Source organism: Coenobita brevimanus, chromosome 22 (assembly GCF_032717465.1).
Source record: "Coenobita brevimanus isolate Jiangsu-jjx chromosome 22, ASM3271746v2, whole genome shotgun sequence".
NCBI classification, from domain to species: domain Eukaryota; kingdom Metazoa; phylum Arthropoda; class Malacostraca; order Decapoda; family Coenobitidae; genus Coenobita; species Coenobita brevimanus.
Genome location: NC_136975.1, coordinates 30581651 through 30599206, shown reverse-complemented (window position 1 = coordinate 30599206; position 17556 = coordinate 30581651).

Sequence of the window (17556 nt, the reverse complement as noted above, 5' to 3'; positions counted from 1 at the left end):
ATGTGAGAGGCGTGTGCGGCGGAGAGATGAACATCTGACCGTGATATTTGCCCGAGACTCAGCACATCTATTGTCATATAAAGTTAGGTGGGCGAATAATGAAGTTAACTGCTGTACCTTTGGGATGAATGACCGGCTTAAATGATGGAGTTATGGCAGGGTAAAGTTCCCGAACTTAATTGATCAACCAAACTTTCGACTGGCCACCTTTTGTCTTATACAGCCGGATGGGCCAACAGTTGGGTTGGGTGATGTACCATAGGTATGAATGAATGGTTTATAAATACTGCTAGCTGGTTCTTGTCTCCTGCGGTCCCGAAGAGAAAGTCTGATATGAGCTTTTCCGTGTGCAGCGGATACTTTGTTGTACACAGATCACAGGTTTTGTAACTACTTTATGTGACTTTGCGATAAATCGGGAGGTATGAAGATGTAAGTTATCTATTTACATAAATAACTTGCACTTGTTCCTTTCCACACCACCTAAATGAGGTAGTGACATCGGCGTATACTTATTTATCTATCTGTTTATTTATTTATTATTATTATTATTTTTTTGCATTCACCAAGTTCCTGTGAGATGTTCCAAACTTGTGAGGAGGGCATGAATAATTGCATTTTAAATGCTGTTGCCAATTGTGCCAGTTTTATGTCCATCTGTATATATAAAAGAGCACTGTTGCATGTTTGTCCTTCAATCACGCCCAAACCAAGGGTCAGAGACCCCCAGACCCATATATATTCTGAATCAGGGTGACCCAAAGAGTGTTTTAGGGGGGTCAAAATTTAGGTCTGGGTCATTTGAGGTCACCAGTAGAGTGTTTGCCTTTTTGGCCCGGGGAACGCCCTGTACCCCTGCAGCCCAATTTTGGCATTGAAACTCACATGACCTCCAGTTCGGACATAGGCTATGTGAGTTTGACCTTCGAGGTCATTTGAGGTCACCGGTACAATAGCATGAACGACTGGACACAGCAGCCCAATTTTGGCATGGAGACTCACATGACATTCACTTCGTACAAAGGCAATATGTGAGGTTGACCTCCGAGGTCAGTTGAGGTCACTGGTCGGAGGTCATTTGAGGTCACTGGTATTAGTAAATAAGTGCACACAAATACTGTGCGTTAGTCTGCGAAAGCTGAAATAGAAAGTTCCTGGACCTCTTATAATCCCTCTTCAGAAGCATAAGAGGTATATGGTCTTTGTGGAGTAGAAAGAAGGACTGAGCTTACAGTAATAGGATTAGAGTGTTCGCCTTTTTGTCCCTGGGACACCGGTACCCCTGCTAGTACTCCTGTAAATCAAGATGTATCCTCTATATATATATATATATATATATATATATATATATATATATATATATATATATATATGCCCTTAAATGGGCAGGGGGTGCTAAGAATCTCACGGTTGCCTCAATTACGATCTAATTCCTTTGTCAATGCAAAAAATACAATTAAAATTGGTAACTGGAATGTGAGAACGCTAAATCATGACGGTAAAATCGATGAGTTAGTGAAGGTTTTTCAAAATTACGGACTTGATATTTGTGCTCTGACAGAAACTAGATTAACTGGAGTCGATAAGTTGGATTTGGAGGATGGTATACGTTTATTGATATCTGGCCGACAGGACGGAATGCATTATCAGGGAGTAGGATTGTTGCTGGGTTGTAAGGCAAATAAGGCTTTAAGTGAATGGGATCCTATAGATGAGCGATTGCTATACGCACGGTTTAAATCAAATCATGGCAACATCAGTCTGTTTGTGTGTTATGCACCTACTAATGATGCACTCGATGAAAGGAAAGACACATTTTATGAAAAGTTGCAAGAAGGAGTAGGAAGGGTACCTAGACATGATGTTTTGATCTGCGTTGGAGACTTTAATGCAGTAATGGGCTGTTCAAATGAGGGATTTGAGGCATGTATGGGTAAGATGGGAGTTGGTAGTAGGATGAGTGAAAACGGAGTGAGGTTTGGAAGCTTCTGTCTAGCAAATGACTTAGTCATCGGGGGCACACTCTTTCAGCATTGCAATATACACAAGACAACTTGGGTGTCACCGTGTGGAAAATATAAAAATCAGATTGATCACATCGCTATCAGTAGGAGGCATAGAAGTTCTCTGCTAGATGTTCATGTTAAACGGGGAGCGGATATTGGTAGTGACCATCAACTCAGCATTGCAAAAATAAGGTTTAAACTTAAAAATCAGAAGAAGGAAAAATCTGGTGTTGGTAGATACGATATTGTTAAGCTTAGAAGGGAAGGAGAAGAAAAGGAGGAATTCAGATTAGAATGCAGAAATAGGTTTTTGGTGTTGGAAACGTTGGAAGAGGGGGAGAGAAGTGTAGATGAGATGTGGGAGGATGTGAACAAAGTTTTGCATGAGACTGCTGAATGTACGATTGGAAGGAGACATAGATTCAGGAGAAAGAAATGGATATCAGAGGAAACGTGGGATATGATAAAAAAGAGAGGTGAGGCTAAATTGAGGAGTGAGATGCAATGCGTTGATGAACGAGAGATTGAATTAGCAAGAGCTGCGTACTGGAGTTTGAATTCAGAAGTAAGAAGGTTAGCTAGGAGAGATAAAAGAAGATGTGTGGATGAAAAGGTTGCAGAGACTGAAATCCTAATAAACAAAAATGATGGACAGAGTCAAAGAATAGCATATGAATCGATTAGAGAACTGAGTGGTAATGCAGGTAAACGCAAGGAAATACCAGTTAGAGACAGGGAAGGAAATTTATTGACCAAAGATGGAGATATTAAAAATAGATGGAAAGAGCATTTTGAGACAGTTCTTAATAGACCAATACCACCAGAAGAGGATATACCGTCTGCTCAGGAAGATTTAAATATAGAAACAGGAGAGTTGAGGCTTGCAGAAGTGGAGAAAGCAGTAAAACAGTTAAAGAATAATAAGGCACCAGGGGAGGATGGTTTATTTCCGGAAATGTTTAAAGTGGAGGGGATAGATTAATAATGATCTTGACCAAGCTATTCAATAAGATATGGGTGACGGGGTTACTACCATCAGTTTGGAAGAATGGTGTAATTGTTAGAGTTCCGAAGAAGGGAGACCTGAGTGAATGTGGTAATTGGAGGGGAATCTCTTTGTCACCGATAGCTTTGAAAGTTTTCAGTAGAGTGTTGTTAAATAGGTTGGAGCCGGTGGTTGAGGGTATTCTGAGGGATGAACAGGCTGGTTTTAGAAAGGGACGTGGTTGCAATGATCAGATCTTTATAGTTAGGCATTTGATGCAGCAAGTTAATGAAATGAGAGTACCGTTAAGTCTTTGTTTTGTTGATTTTGAAAAGGCTTTTGATAGTGTTTCGAGAGAGTCTATGGGGAAGATCATGAGACATTATGGAATACCAGAGAAGTTTGTGAGGGTCATTATGAACATGCATGAGGACACATTTTGTAAAGTGATGGTTGATGGTTGTCTGAGTGATTCGTTTGAAGTCAAGTCCGGAGTAATTCAAGGTGGTGTTCTATCTCCTTTACTATTTATATTGGTCATTGATTACATTATGAAACGTGTTGGAACAGAAACCGGTGCAGGTATACTTTGGGGAGAGAACAGGAAACTTTTGGATTTAGATTATGCAGATGATATAGTTTTTATTTGTGATGGGCCAGAAGAGATGCAGAGAGTGTTGGACTGTTTGGTGAGTGAAGGTCGCAAGGTGGGTTTGGTTATTAATTGTGGAAAAACTGAAATAATCAATATGAATATGGAAAATGCGCAGGAATGTGTAATTGGAAGTATGGTTGTAAAGCAAGTTGATAAGTTTAAATATTTAGGTACTTATTTAGCCAAGGATGGTTCTTTGAACTTTGAATTCGAGGAAAGGTTAAAGAAGGCTAATCAGGCAATGGGAATGCTTAAAAATATTTGGAATAATAATAATTTTTCTGTGCATACAAAAATCAAACTTTATAAGGTAATGGTTAGGAGTATCTTAATTTATGGACACGAGTCTTGGTACAGCACAGTGACTATGGAAAATAAATTCTTGGTGTTTGAAAATAAAGCACTTAGAAGAATATTAGGAGTTAAGTGGTGGGAAAGGATACCAAATAGTAGAATTAGAGAAATAACGGGAGTGCAGCCGATCGATGAATATGTTAGATTCTCACGATGGAAGTGGCTAGGACATGTGTATAGGAGACAGGGAATAGTACAAGGTACACCAGGGTGGGTGGCACCTGGTAGGAGAGGTAGAGGAAGGCCAAAAGAGACGTGGGTGAGGACAATGAGACGGGAAGCTGGAGATGAGTGTTGGGGAGATCTTGAGGAGTTAGCACAAGATAGGATGTGGTGGTGTGAGTTCATCGAGGCCCTATGCATCCCCGAAGGTGCCACAGGAAATGATTGATTGATTGATTGATATATATATACCTTTACTTCTCATGATTATGTACATCCACAGTCCTAGTCCAACACTACTTTACCCCTAAATCTGTAATCCCACGCCCATACGCCTAGATCCTTAATCCAGCTCGTTCTTCTCCAGATCCTTACTCATACTCCCATAAACCTAAAGCTCAAATTCATTTCTAGTTCATCCCCGAATCTCTTATCTCACTCCCATACCTTTTGGTCCCAGATCCAACTGTAATTCTGTGGGCATCAATATGTTATGATAATAAGTAATTATTACAGGCATTGATATATACAAGTGCTCGTGGGCCCTTCGAGCCCTGTCGCACTTGCTCCTATGGTGACCTTTCTTGTGCTTTGCACTCATTTCCTTGTGCTTCTCACTCGTTTCCTCGTGCTCCGCGTGTGTGTTGCGATCATTTCAGGTAATCCGAGTCACGTTTTTGTGCTGTTCTAGTCTAACAACCACCAAGGCAACAGCGTGGGAAACGCACAGTAAAAACGCTCAATTCGGCGGTTGTGATCGTCTAAATAGTATAGGGTCGTGGCACATGACTCGAGTAGACTCGATTTCTAAAAGTCCCGGTACCGAATGAAGTGTTTTCCAATCCAAACTTTGATTGCTCTTAACTTAATAAAAAATCATCAATCAAGAAACCCATCAGAAACTCTACGGTGAACGCGACCCTAATTTCACCACTCACGCTGGGAGCGGCGTTTTTTTTGTCAAATTTTGATCGCTCATTAAATATAGTAAAAGTTTTTCAATCGTGATGGGACCAAGTTTTTTCACATCAGCGAATTTTTTGCGATTTTTGTGCCAATTTTGGTGCGATTTGAATGTGTAGTTTCGGCTGCCCAAAATACACACACACACACACACACACACACACACACACACACACACACACACACACACACACACACACACACACACACACACACACACACACACACACACACACACACACACACACACACACACTCGTTTCCTCGTGCTTCTCACTCGTTTCCTCGCGCTTCTCGCGCACGTTGTGATTATTTCAGGTAATCCGAGTCACGTTTATGTGCTGTTCTAGTCTAACGTTGTCACTACCAGCCGTCAAGGCGACATCGAAGGGCCCATGATGGTCCGTTTATGTGCTGTTCTAGTCTAACGTTGTCACCTGGATTTCTTGCAGCTAACCGTGTTATTTGCAGCTTCGGGAATGGAACCCAAGTTGTCCGAACGCAAGTCCGAAATACACACACAGAAACATGGCTACTGCTATAGTATATTTTAGTTGTAGCTATGAGCAAAAAATTCTACGAAGAAACAATGTCGGGCGCCGGGAGAGGCTTTTTTTTTTTGGTCAAAATGTGATCGCTCATAAAATATAGTAAAAGTTTTTCAATCGTGATGAGACCAAGTTTTTTCACATCAGCGAATTTTTTGCGATATTTGTGCCAATTGTGGTGCGATTTGAATGTGTAGTTTCGGCCGCCCAAAACAAAGACACACACACACACACACACACACACACACACACACACACACACACACACACACACACACACACACACACACAAACACACACACACACACACACACACACATACACACACACACACACACACACGGCTAGTGCTATAGTATATTAGAAGTATTGATATGAGTAGCACTTACACAATAAGTCATGTCTGGTGTACAAGGAAAGTCGAACACATATTCTAGTTCAGGAATGTCGGACCACCTCGATGTTTACAAAACCCTATAAGCCAGACAATACAAATATTTCATGAGCACGCAGTATACCAACTTGAGCCGATTATCTGACACCGTGGAAAACTACCTCAGGAAAGGTACCAGACAAAAACACACCTATGCACTGTTCGGTATATATCCCCAGGGAAAGCAGCTGTAAGGGCAGAGACCCCGAGAGTACGATCGAGGGCACGAGGCAGGAGATAGGGTCAGCTAGGAGGTTCGTTGTCACGTTGCGTTATGCTGTCAATCACATCTCTATATAATTTTGTACAATAATGCTCCGTAACCCAAGAAGTGACTATAAATCACATCACTTAATGTAAAAGAATACACAGAGAGGGAAAGTGGGATAGAGAGTGAGCTACTTATTCGCTCTACTCGACGTCCAACCATTTTACTGGCAGCCGCCCACGTTCCAATCCACTGGTGGTAGAGGGGCAGCCGTAAATCTAAGTCCTAGTTTTATTTCCATACATCTAAATCCCTAGTCTGTTTCTTGTTCATCCCCAAATCCCAAATTCTCCACTCTCATACACCGAAATTCTTAATCCCATTTTAGTTAGCCCCTCATAGCCTTAATCCAGTTCTCATTATAGATGCATATTCTAATATCCAGTCTAAGTAATTTTTCATCCTTAATTTAACACCCTTGTGCAACGAAATCCTTAATCCTATTCGCTCTGATGCTCTAAATTCCTTTGTCTCATTTCCCCTTATACACTAAAATCCTTAATCCTACTCTAAATTAGCCTTCACATTTCTAATCCCACAGAATACTTGACATTCAAATCCTTAATTGCAGTTGGTAAAATATACACAAAATCTTTTATCCCATTTTCTCTTTTATGTCAGATACTTAATTCCACTCTTTGTACTCCCAACTCCCAACTCCCACGGGACATTAAGGCACCCAAATATTTGCACCCGCTCCCATTATACACCACGTATCTAACCCCCACTTTGCTATCTTGTTACTCTAATTTGGCCTAAAATTGAAACCCATCCATCTTCAATACCGAACCGTATGAATGGATTTACCAACAGAACACGATGCAAGTCACGACGAAGAGGGATGTAGAGCCATAGCACTGGCTTTTTCCGCCACTGAGCTGTGTGAAATAAGGTGCAATAGGGCAAATATCTGGGCCAGCTTAAGATGAAAATGGTGTAGTCAGTCCCTGAAATTCGCAATCCCAGGCTAGCTGTGACTTAGGGATTTATGTGTGAAGGAACCCAGTGCTGGAGGTAGTAATGCAGGTGAGGGGAAGTGCCACAGACCTGAATAAAAGCCTCAATATTCTCTTGTTTATTATTGTTTCTGGTTGTGTTTATGTTCCTTTGTATATACTAGCTCTTTGTTTTGCTCCTTAGTTTAGTCAGTCATTATTTTACTTCCTTATTTTGATTATTCTATTTATGTACCATTTCATATATTTCATTTTTTATGCTTGTTCTTTGTTTCCTTCCTTAATTGTTACTTTTGTATTATACTGTTTTTTTTTTTCATTTGTGTACAGTTGTTGTCAACAGCTCTTTTACATCGCCTTGTAAGTGCGTCAGAACCTAATGAGCCTTTGTTAAACTCACCAGTAATGTTCGACTGGTCCAGAAGGGCTGTAAACTCGCTTCGTTAGTCAAAAGCAAAGGATGTGGAGAAGGGTTGTTAGCCGCAATTGTATTTCTTAATTTATTCGTCCATGTACTTTTGCGCGTATAAACAGTCGATAAATCCACCATTATCGTTAGTTTCAAAAAATCTCTTTTTCTTTTCTTTTCTTTCTTTTGTCTTTTTTCCACTCTGACCAACAGGTTTCAGTCAACTCTTTCTTAGCCCAGGTGCTTGACGTATCCCAGTTCTCCTTTCTGGCTCTCTACTTACCTCTTCCTCTCACTCACGATACCATTTCTCCATTTAGCTCTTTGCCTTCTTCCTCCCCACATTTCATGTCTTATTGAGACTGTTACCTTACCTTTGTTGTCCTATCACCATACCTTAATTGTCCCTTCTGTTACCTTACCTTTGTTGTCCTATCACCATACCTTAATTGTCCCTTCTGTTACCTTACATTTGTTGTCCAATCACCATACCTTAATTGTCCCTTCTGTTACCTTGCCTTTGTTTTCTCATCACCATACCCTAGTTGTCCCTGTGTTACCATGCCTCGATATTCCTTCTGCTACCGTACTTTAGCTGTCCGTCTATTACCATACCAACGTTGTCTTTCTGTTGCCATACCTTTGTTGTCCTTCTCTTACTGTCCCTTAGCTGTTGTTTTGCGACAATACCTTGGTTGTCCTGCTACCATACCTTAGTTGTTCTTCACTCATCTGTCCTACGAATAATGCAACATGCACTTAACATGGTCTCTAGTTTCATTTTCAGCTTTATCGAAAAACTTGTCTTTTATCCTCCCACTTATTTCCTAGCGTTATCCTTTCCATTCCACGCTGTGCAGTTCTAACTATGTATTCTAGAGAGATAAGTTCTAGAAATATGACTATGATTTACAGCAAGAAGGAGACAACAGTTATAATGCCTTAAGTTCTAGAGACGGGACAGTCAGTTATTTAATTATGTTACTGTGTTATCAAACAGCCTTCCGTCTCAGTCTTGAATCTCTCTCGATTAAATTTTCGCTATCGTATACTCTGTATCCAGTATATAAAACATTTGTTTTAAGTGCAAATACTTCTCAATACATTCTTCCACTTTATTATCAAAGCCATTATAGATGATAATGGATTTATTTAAACTGGTTTTGTCCAGATGGACGCCAGTTCGATCCCAGATTGGACCAGGGACAATCCGGTGATTTGAATTTCGCTAAAAGAAACTTTTTCTGATACTCAATATGCACTAGTATAGAAATGAAAAATGCCAGTACTATCATACCAATCCTGAATGAGAAATCCTAGCATGTATTCACTATGGACGATGGGTATTAGCACCGAAGTGATAACATGTGAAATAGTGTAGCACGTAGGAAGCACCGCTGGATTTTTAGGGAATGAACTATCAAGTCTATGCCGGGACTGGTGTGTTGGTATTAGCAAGGGTGTTTGTATGACATGCCGGCGGGTATGTCAGTAGAGTCCTCTTAAATGAAAACCAGTTCCTTCAGACTGTTTCCTGCCCCCGCCGGGATTCGAATTTGCGTCCACTGGGACAGTAGACCACCTCTCGACCGACTCGGCTGCCTCTAAACTGTTCACCAAAACTGGGTTATATGTGAAATTATTCAAGCTCCAACAGAACTATGCACACAGTTGACGTGCTTGTGGAAATATGGTAGCTGTTTCTTAGGTGACTTTTCTCAAAACTCACTACACATAATACTACGTCCCCCCCCCCCAAAAAAAAAAAAAAAAGTCAATTTGAGCTTAAAACTTTGTTATCTCGGAGATTGTTAATAATACCGTGGACCATCATATCTCGTTTGAAAGCTAAACTTAAGTTATTAGTAAGCTTGCTCCTTAGTACTAGTTCAGCACTATAAAGTGTGGACGCCCATAACGTAGTTTACAATGAATGCAGTGCATTGTAATCAGTAAACAATATAATGCCACGCGTAAGAGTTTTGTATTTTATAGATTGTCATGTACTAATAATATTAATATACTCTGCTGTTTAATCGGAGAATCAAAATGTACCTTTAATTTCATTTCTTTTTCAAGTTTTGATGTACCCGTCATTAGAGAGGGAAGGTTGAAGGAACGGAAGGTGAGAACTGGATCTTTTGTTGCTGGCTTGCATCTTAGAAGAGGTCACGCCCACCACAGTGGTGATCGCAGGACTGTTACTCACTTATGTTGATATCTCCACCTCCCTCCTTTTTTTTCTTTCTTTAGGGTTCGAACAGCAAAGGAATATTGTACACTGTTCTTCTTTTCTTGGGGTAACACTTGACAGAATGACTCCCAAGATCATAATAGACTGCGTCTAATACTGAGGCTGCCTGTAGTATTAGTTCATATAGTCACAACAGAAACAACATTAATAATAACAAAAGCATTATTTACAATTGGTTTATTTGATATACTTTTCTCTACCCGCTCCCTTTTTCCTTCACCGGAGGCGGGTGAGGGGGAGATAAGAATGCAAGTATTATTACAATTCACTTCTATTTTGATCTTCCTTTCTTTCTCCACTTTTTTTCCCTTCACTTTTTTTTTTTTTTTTTTTTAGAACAAGATTGGCGGAGGTGATAGCAAGCAGCCTACACGAGTCTGTCATTAGGGCGGAGAATGGAGAGTGGGGGGAGAGATGGGGGTCGAAGGATGGGGGATGAGGTGGGGGATGAGGTGGGGGAGGTGAGGGGGGGATACCATTATTTACCCAATATTATTATTTCCCCAGCCTGGCTATGATAATGACCAAGAACAAGCTGTCGAGAATAATAATTAACTCTGCTGACTAGAGTTGGCAAGGGAGAATGAGCTTTAGGGGACGGTGGGAATAAGGGTGGGAATTCCTGGGCTGGGGGTGTAGATGTGTCGGACTGGATCTTGCAAGTAAACTTAATTTTGGCGGGCGAATCTTAATGGAGTTGGCATGGACATTAAAACAGAGAAAACCATTATATACCTTAATGCAGCCCGGGCCAGCTAGTGTTGGTGAGAGAGAGAGAGAAAGAGAGAGAGAGAGAGAGAGAGAGAGAGTTTAAGAATCTCTTAATGCGCGTGCGTGAGAGATGCAGTATTACTTAGAATATTTGTGCAGTAGATATGTGCATGTATTTGAATATTTAAGTACATGTCCACTTTTATAAGTGTGTGTTTGTGTGTGTGTGTGTGTGTGTGTGAGAGAGAGAGAGAGAGAGAGAGAGAGAGAGAGAGAGAGAGAGAGAGAGAGAGAGACTCTCCAAGAACCAAGAAATGTCACAGTGGTATTGTTTCATATTTTAGTGTTGATGAGCTTGTGACTGAGTGAATAAGATAGTGAATGCGTGATTTGCTTTGAGAGTGAGTGTGAGTGAATGGGTGGATGAGTATGAGTTATTTAGTGGATGGGTAGGTGAGTGTGTTATGTGAGTGACTGAGTGGGTGAGTGAATGAGTAAGGGAATGAGTGAGTGAGTATATGAAATAACTGGTGTGAGTAGCAGTGGATGAGTGAGTGAGCGAGGGAGTGAGTGTGAATGGGTAAGTGAGATGAATGATTGAATAAGTGGATTAATGAGTGCTTTGCCTTGTGAAATAGTGACGATCGTTTAATGAATGTGGGGTTAGTGAGTGGGTAAATAACAGAGTGAAAAGGACAGCCAAAGCATTTGCCCGCAAATGCATGTCACCTTCCATCACCAGAAAAAACTGGATGAGCAATCCTCTGGCATTCGGAGGTGTATCATCGCAGCTACGCAAAAATCTAATCAGTTCAAGCCACATATCCCGGGATACTGCCTACTAAATTTTAATACAAGTTGCCCACTTGATTTTGAGATATTTTGGTAACAGACACAACACACAGACGCAGGCGATTACATTATCGCCTCACTAGGCGGACGATAATGAATCAAGGGTGAGCGAATGGTGAGCAGGGGAGGGTGGATGTATGGATAAGCAATGACTGAATGAAGAATGAGTGAATGGTTTGTGAGTAATTTGAAAGAACTATGTGAATAACTGGCGAGTGAACGAAATAATGGGTATATGCAGTAAGTTGGTGAAAGGAAGTGAGGGTGTGAGTAGGTCTGGATTAGATGGAAAACAGATGAGCAAGTGAGGGAATAGGTATTGAGTAGGTATGAATATGTGATTCAAGTATATGTGAGTGAGTGTATAGGTTTGGTTAACAAGAAAGTGAGTGAGTGAGGGTATGGTTAGATGGATGATTTTTGGACTTATGGTACGTAACAAGGTGGTGGATGAGTAGCTTAGGCTGTGGGTGAGAGGGTGAATGAATGCTTAACTACGTGTATGTATGTATGGGTACAAAACAGGAGGGAGAGAGAGAGTGTGTGTTGTGTGTGGTGTGTGTGTGTGTGTGTGTGTGTGTGTGTGTGTGTGTGTGTGTGTGTGTGTGTGTGTGTGTGTGTGTACACTTCCACGTCTTGCCTTTTTTTCTTTTTGTTTTATTCAAGTTTTAATCAATATGTCTTCATTAAAGGAAAGTACTCCCTCTCCTTACTTAACTTAGAAATTATATAACTAGTGATATATCTTGCTAATGTACCTAGTCTTTCAGTTTTAAGGGTATATAATTGACAATAACTCTTGTTAATGTCCTCTTAGTCTTTAGTTTTTCAAAGTGTGTGTGTTTTTTTTTTTTTTTAGTTTTTATCATTGTCTTACCTGTTTCTCTTCACTTCCTTATTTTCCTCCTTCTCCTCTTGCATCCACTTTTCTCCTCATGTCATGTTAACCTATAATATATCGCTCTTTATAATTTCTTTCTCTATGCCCTCTTCACCAGTTATCTTCGTCTTTCTCCATCTCCCCCTTCTCCCTTTCAGTTCACTTCTCTTACCCTTCTCCTGTCCTCAATAAATCTTCCGTCTTTTCTTCGCTTTTCCTTTTTTATCGCCTATTTCTTGATTCTTCCTTCCTGTTTTCTCCTTCTTACCCCTGTTCCCTCACCTTCTTCAATTTTTTCCCTTTGTCCTGTCCTAATATTATAGAGTAACTGATATAACCATAGCTTATTTTGCCATTCATTGTTACTTTTTTGTTCTCTTCCTTCCATTCTCTTCGTCTTCTCTCTGTCCATTCCTTCTCTTTTCCAGGATTACTCCTATACCCATCCCAATTACTCCCTATCCTGTTCCCTCCACTTTTTCTCTCTCTCTCTCTCTTCTGATGTCCTTCCTTCACTGAGTTCCTTATCTTGCTTTTCTCCCATCCCAGAAAACGACTATGCTGGATGGTAGTCCTTGTCACATCTTTCCTACCGGCTTTGGTTGGAGGGTTTCGTGGGCGAGGGGAACCTTCTTGCTTTACTGTCTTTATTTTCAATTCACAGATATTATAGTAATAGTCATCTCTATAACAAAACTCTCGAAAAGGACCATTTATTCTGTTGCTGTTTGCTTTGCTTTGTACTCCTTTATACTCCTCTCACCCCATTCTGTCTCTCCTCTCTCATCTTCTTCGTTGTTTCCTTCTTTGCTCTGTCCCCTCTTTTCCTTTCCTTCACTTTTCCTCCTTTCCCTTCTTTCCTTGCCACCCACTTTTCCTTCCTCTGTCCTCTTCTTTCATCCCATTCTCTGCTGTCCCTTATCTCGTCCCTTGTTCCCCCCCCCCACCCTCTTCTGCTTTATCCTCTCTGCCCTCTCCTCTCCTCTTCTTTTCTTTCCTCCTCTGTGAACCAATTATCCAAGTTTCCTTCCTCTATTCTCCTCCATCTCCCTCATTTTCCGTTCTGGTCTTTCTTCTTCCTCTCCCCCACCCCCTGTTGTCACCTTTTTACCTCTTTCCTTCCCCTTTATACCCCCTTTCCTTCCCCACATCTCCCTTGGCTCTCTCCCATCCCCCCCTCCCTTTCCTATTCTGCACTGTCACCTTTCCTCCTTTTCGTTATCTCTCCTTTCCCCCTTTCATAGAGCCTGCTCACCCCCATCTCACTTCTTCCTCCCGCTTTACCGAATCATCCACCCAATCAGTATTCATAAGTCCTGATCGATTAGGCAGGTATTGGAGTGACTGGAGGCGATGTCCCCCTTCTCTCCCCCTTCATCTCCCCCTCCCTCTCCCCCTCCCCTCTCCCTCAACCTTCGTCTCGTCTCACCCTTTCCTCTGTCTCATCTTCCCTTCCCCTCCCCTTCCCTTCCCTTCCCTTCCCTTTCCTGCCCCTCCCCCTCCCCTCCCCTCCCCTCGTTTTCTCCCCTCCCCTCGTTTTCTCCCCTCCCCCTTCCTTTCGCCTCTTCTCCCCTACTCTTTATCCTCTCTTACCTTTGATTTTGATTCCTTTTCCCCTTACACATTTCCCTTCACCTTCATCTCCCCTTTCCTCTTCTTCCTCTTCTTGGTATCCAGTTCTGTTGATTTTCTCGAGCTCATTCCTTCTCCGTACTTCCTATTTTCCCTTTCTTTTCCAGTCTTTACCCATCTTCTTCACCGCCTTATCTCCTAACATCATGTTATTTCTTTCCCTTCTCTTCTCGTCTCCCCCTTTTCCTCCAGTCCCCTTCACCCACCCTCACCGTTCCTTCCCCTTTCACTTCTTTCTTCCTATTTCCCTGTTTTTATTTTTTCTATACTCCTCCCCCTTCATTCCTTAAGACTCTTACTGTTTTCTTCTGCTCTTACCTTCCACATCCACTTCTGCTCTCCTTTCCGCGGTCTCTTCTTTCCTTCTCTTTCCTTTTCATTCTTTTACCGTCCTCATCATCTTTCTTACTACTCACCTCCACTTCTACCCACCTTTGCCCTTTTCCAACTACCTATCCTCTCCTACCCACCTACCCTTACCCCTCCTACCCACCTTCGCCACCATTAACAATACACTGAACCCAAACCCGTCATTTAACAACCTCGGACGTAGTGTGTGGGGGAGGGGGGATGGAAGGGGCGGTTTGGGAGGAATGAGGTGGGGGGGGGGGTACGTGAGAAGTTAGACTGGTGTAGAGGGAAGGATGAGGGGAGAGGCGAATAGTAAAGGGACGATAGAGGGAATACAGGTTGGAGAAAGGAGAGATAGAGGGGACGTGGAGGGAAGGGATGTGAGATATGAAGGAGACGGGCAATGGATGCATGAAGGGTGTAGGCGAGAGTGAGGGTGTGGCGTGAGGGGTAGGGAAGGGAGAGAACAGGGAAGAGGGTTTTGGAGAGGAAGTGTTAGACAGGATGGGGTTATAAGTAAGAACATTAGGGAACAATAGTGAGGGACGATGGAAAAGAGCTATGTGAGAGGGGGAAATTAGTTAAATATGTAGGAGAGAAGAGAGAATTGGGTGATGGATGCCGCGTGGGGAAGGAAGGTGGGAGAGAGAAAATGTCATCCCTGGAAGAAGAGGAGTAATAAAAGTGAGGTGTTCAGAGAGAAGCGAAACAGGAAATGAGTGAGGAAAGAGGAAGTATATGCGTCAAAATTAAGAATCAGCAGAGGAACGTAAAGAATGAGTTGGAAGTAAGGAGAAGGATGAAAAGATGGTAAATGGGGAGAGAATGGAAGATGAGAGTGAGGAAAGTCTAAAGGGTGAGGCGGAAACAGGGTGAGGGATGGTGATTGAGGGAGGATGGGTAGATGGGGAGGTAATGGGTATGTATGGGAGGAAGAAACGGGTAATGAATGAGAGGTAAATGACGTTGGTGGGTGAGTGAGTGAGAGGGGATAATGGGTGGGCTGGATGGGTGAGTGGGAGGTTACTGTAGGGCTGAGAGGAAAGTTGGATGAGAGGGAATTTGGATGAAGGACGATGGATGGGCAAGTGGTTGGAGAGGTAGGGGTGAGCTAGATGGATGAGAGAGAGGCGTGAGGTGGTGAGCGGGAGGGAGGATGGAGAGTGAGGGAGTGGACTGGATAGATGAGTTTATTGGATGATAGGGGAAATGGGGCAAGGGATGGTGGGTGAGTGGGTTGATGGGTGGGTGAATGGAGGGGTAAAGGGCAGGTTGGGTAGGAAGAGGGAAATAAAATTAGGTGTACTGAATCTGGGTAAAATAGAGTGAAGGATTGTGCGTGGATGGATGGATGAGTTGCTTAGCGGGTGGGTGGGTGCGAGGGTGAAGAGGCGGGGGTGAGTTGGGTGAATGAGGGGGAAGTGATAAATTCTGGGGTAAAGGGCAAGGGGTTAAGGGGGAAATAGGGTGAGGGATGGTGGGTGGGTGGGGTGGTTTGGGGCAATGGGTGGTGGGTGGGGTGATGGGGGGGTAGTGCTGGACAGGCCTAGGGCGGAGCGTAGCATCGTTCGTCTTGGTCTCTGTCTGATCTCTCTGTTCTCCTTGTCTCTCTGTCTCTCTCTCACCCTCATTTCTGTTCTCTTTCTCCCATTGTGTGCCATCTACGTCTCTCTCTCTCTCTCTCTCTCTCTCTCTCTCTCTCATTCTGTTTTCTTTCTCCAATTCTCAGTAATGTTTCTGTCCTTTTCTAAGCTCCCTCTATCCTTTGTATCTTTCTTCCCGTCCTTCTCTTGTCCATGTGTTCTGTGTTCTATTTTAGGTACATCTGTGTCCTCTTTGTCTTTGGTTTCCCTCATAACAAAGGCTGTCACGTAGTAAAGCATCTAAATTTACAGCTAAATCCTCCACACATTTCTGCTCCTAGTCTTTCACCCTGTTAAATGCCATGGAATCCCTCCGTATCTTTATATTCGTTTTCATTAACCTGCTTCCTTCCTTCCTTCCTTCTCTCTGGAGCATTGGAGATTTTTGACTATCGTATTTTGTTCTCTCTCTCTCTCCCTCTCTCTCTCTCCTTTTTTTAATTAGTTGCCAATTGTCTTTTTCCCCAGTATCTTTTTGTTGGATGGGGTTAGGTCTTTTTATACGTGAGACTCGTTTTCAGCTGATGTTCCTGTTATAATGGGTTTTATTTCTTAGCGTTTTTGCCACTGTTAGTCTCTCTCTCTCTCTCTCTCTCTCTCTCTCTCTCTCTCTCTCTCTCTGTCGATGATGATGATGAGGAGGAGGAGGAGTCATCGTCATAAATTTCTGCCGTTTTTCTTTTATTTTCTGATTCACCTGTACTTTCCCTTGCTATCTTTCTGACCTGTCTTCATCCCTGTCCACTGTTTGTGTTCCTCCGTATTCCTTCCCATCATCCTCTTACCTTCCACCCCCTCCGTAGTCATCTGTTCTCCTTTCTCCCCTCTCACTTTAATTTTTTTCCTCTCCTTTCCCTCTCTTCCGTCCAATTCTCCCAACAGCATTAATATACTTTTTCCTTCTGCTCTTCCCTCTCCCTTTTCCCCTCCCTCTCCCTCTCCGATCTCCTACTCTCGTCTCTCCCTTACTCTCATTACCTTCGTCTCCTCTTTCCACTTCCATTTTTTTTTACGTTTCTTTATACGATCATTTTTTAACCCTCATAGAATCGATACCATAGACATCCATTGTTTTATAGCTAAAGTAGATCCCATGGTTGGTGGTCAGTTGCTGTCTGTTGCTGTTTTTCCTCATTTCTCTTCCTTCCTTCCTTCCTTATCACTATCCCTCTTCTGTCTTTCTTCCCCTTATCCTCTCTCTCTCTCTCTCTCTCTCTCTCTCTCTCTCTCTCTCTCTCTCTCTCTCTCTCTCTCTCTCTCTCTCTCTCTCTCTCTCTCTCTCTCTCTCTCTCTCTCCCCCCACCATTATGCCTTCTCCCTCTCTTCACCTTTCCTACACCATCACCCCTCTTCCTCCTCCTCTTCTCCACCATCACCTCTCCCTACTCCCCTGCACCATAATCACCCCTCCCTCTCCTCCCCTCCTCCATCACCCCTCATTCCTTTCGCCTCCATCACCACCCCCTACTTCCCCTCCCCTCCACCATTACCCTT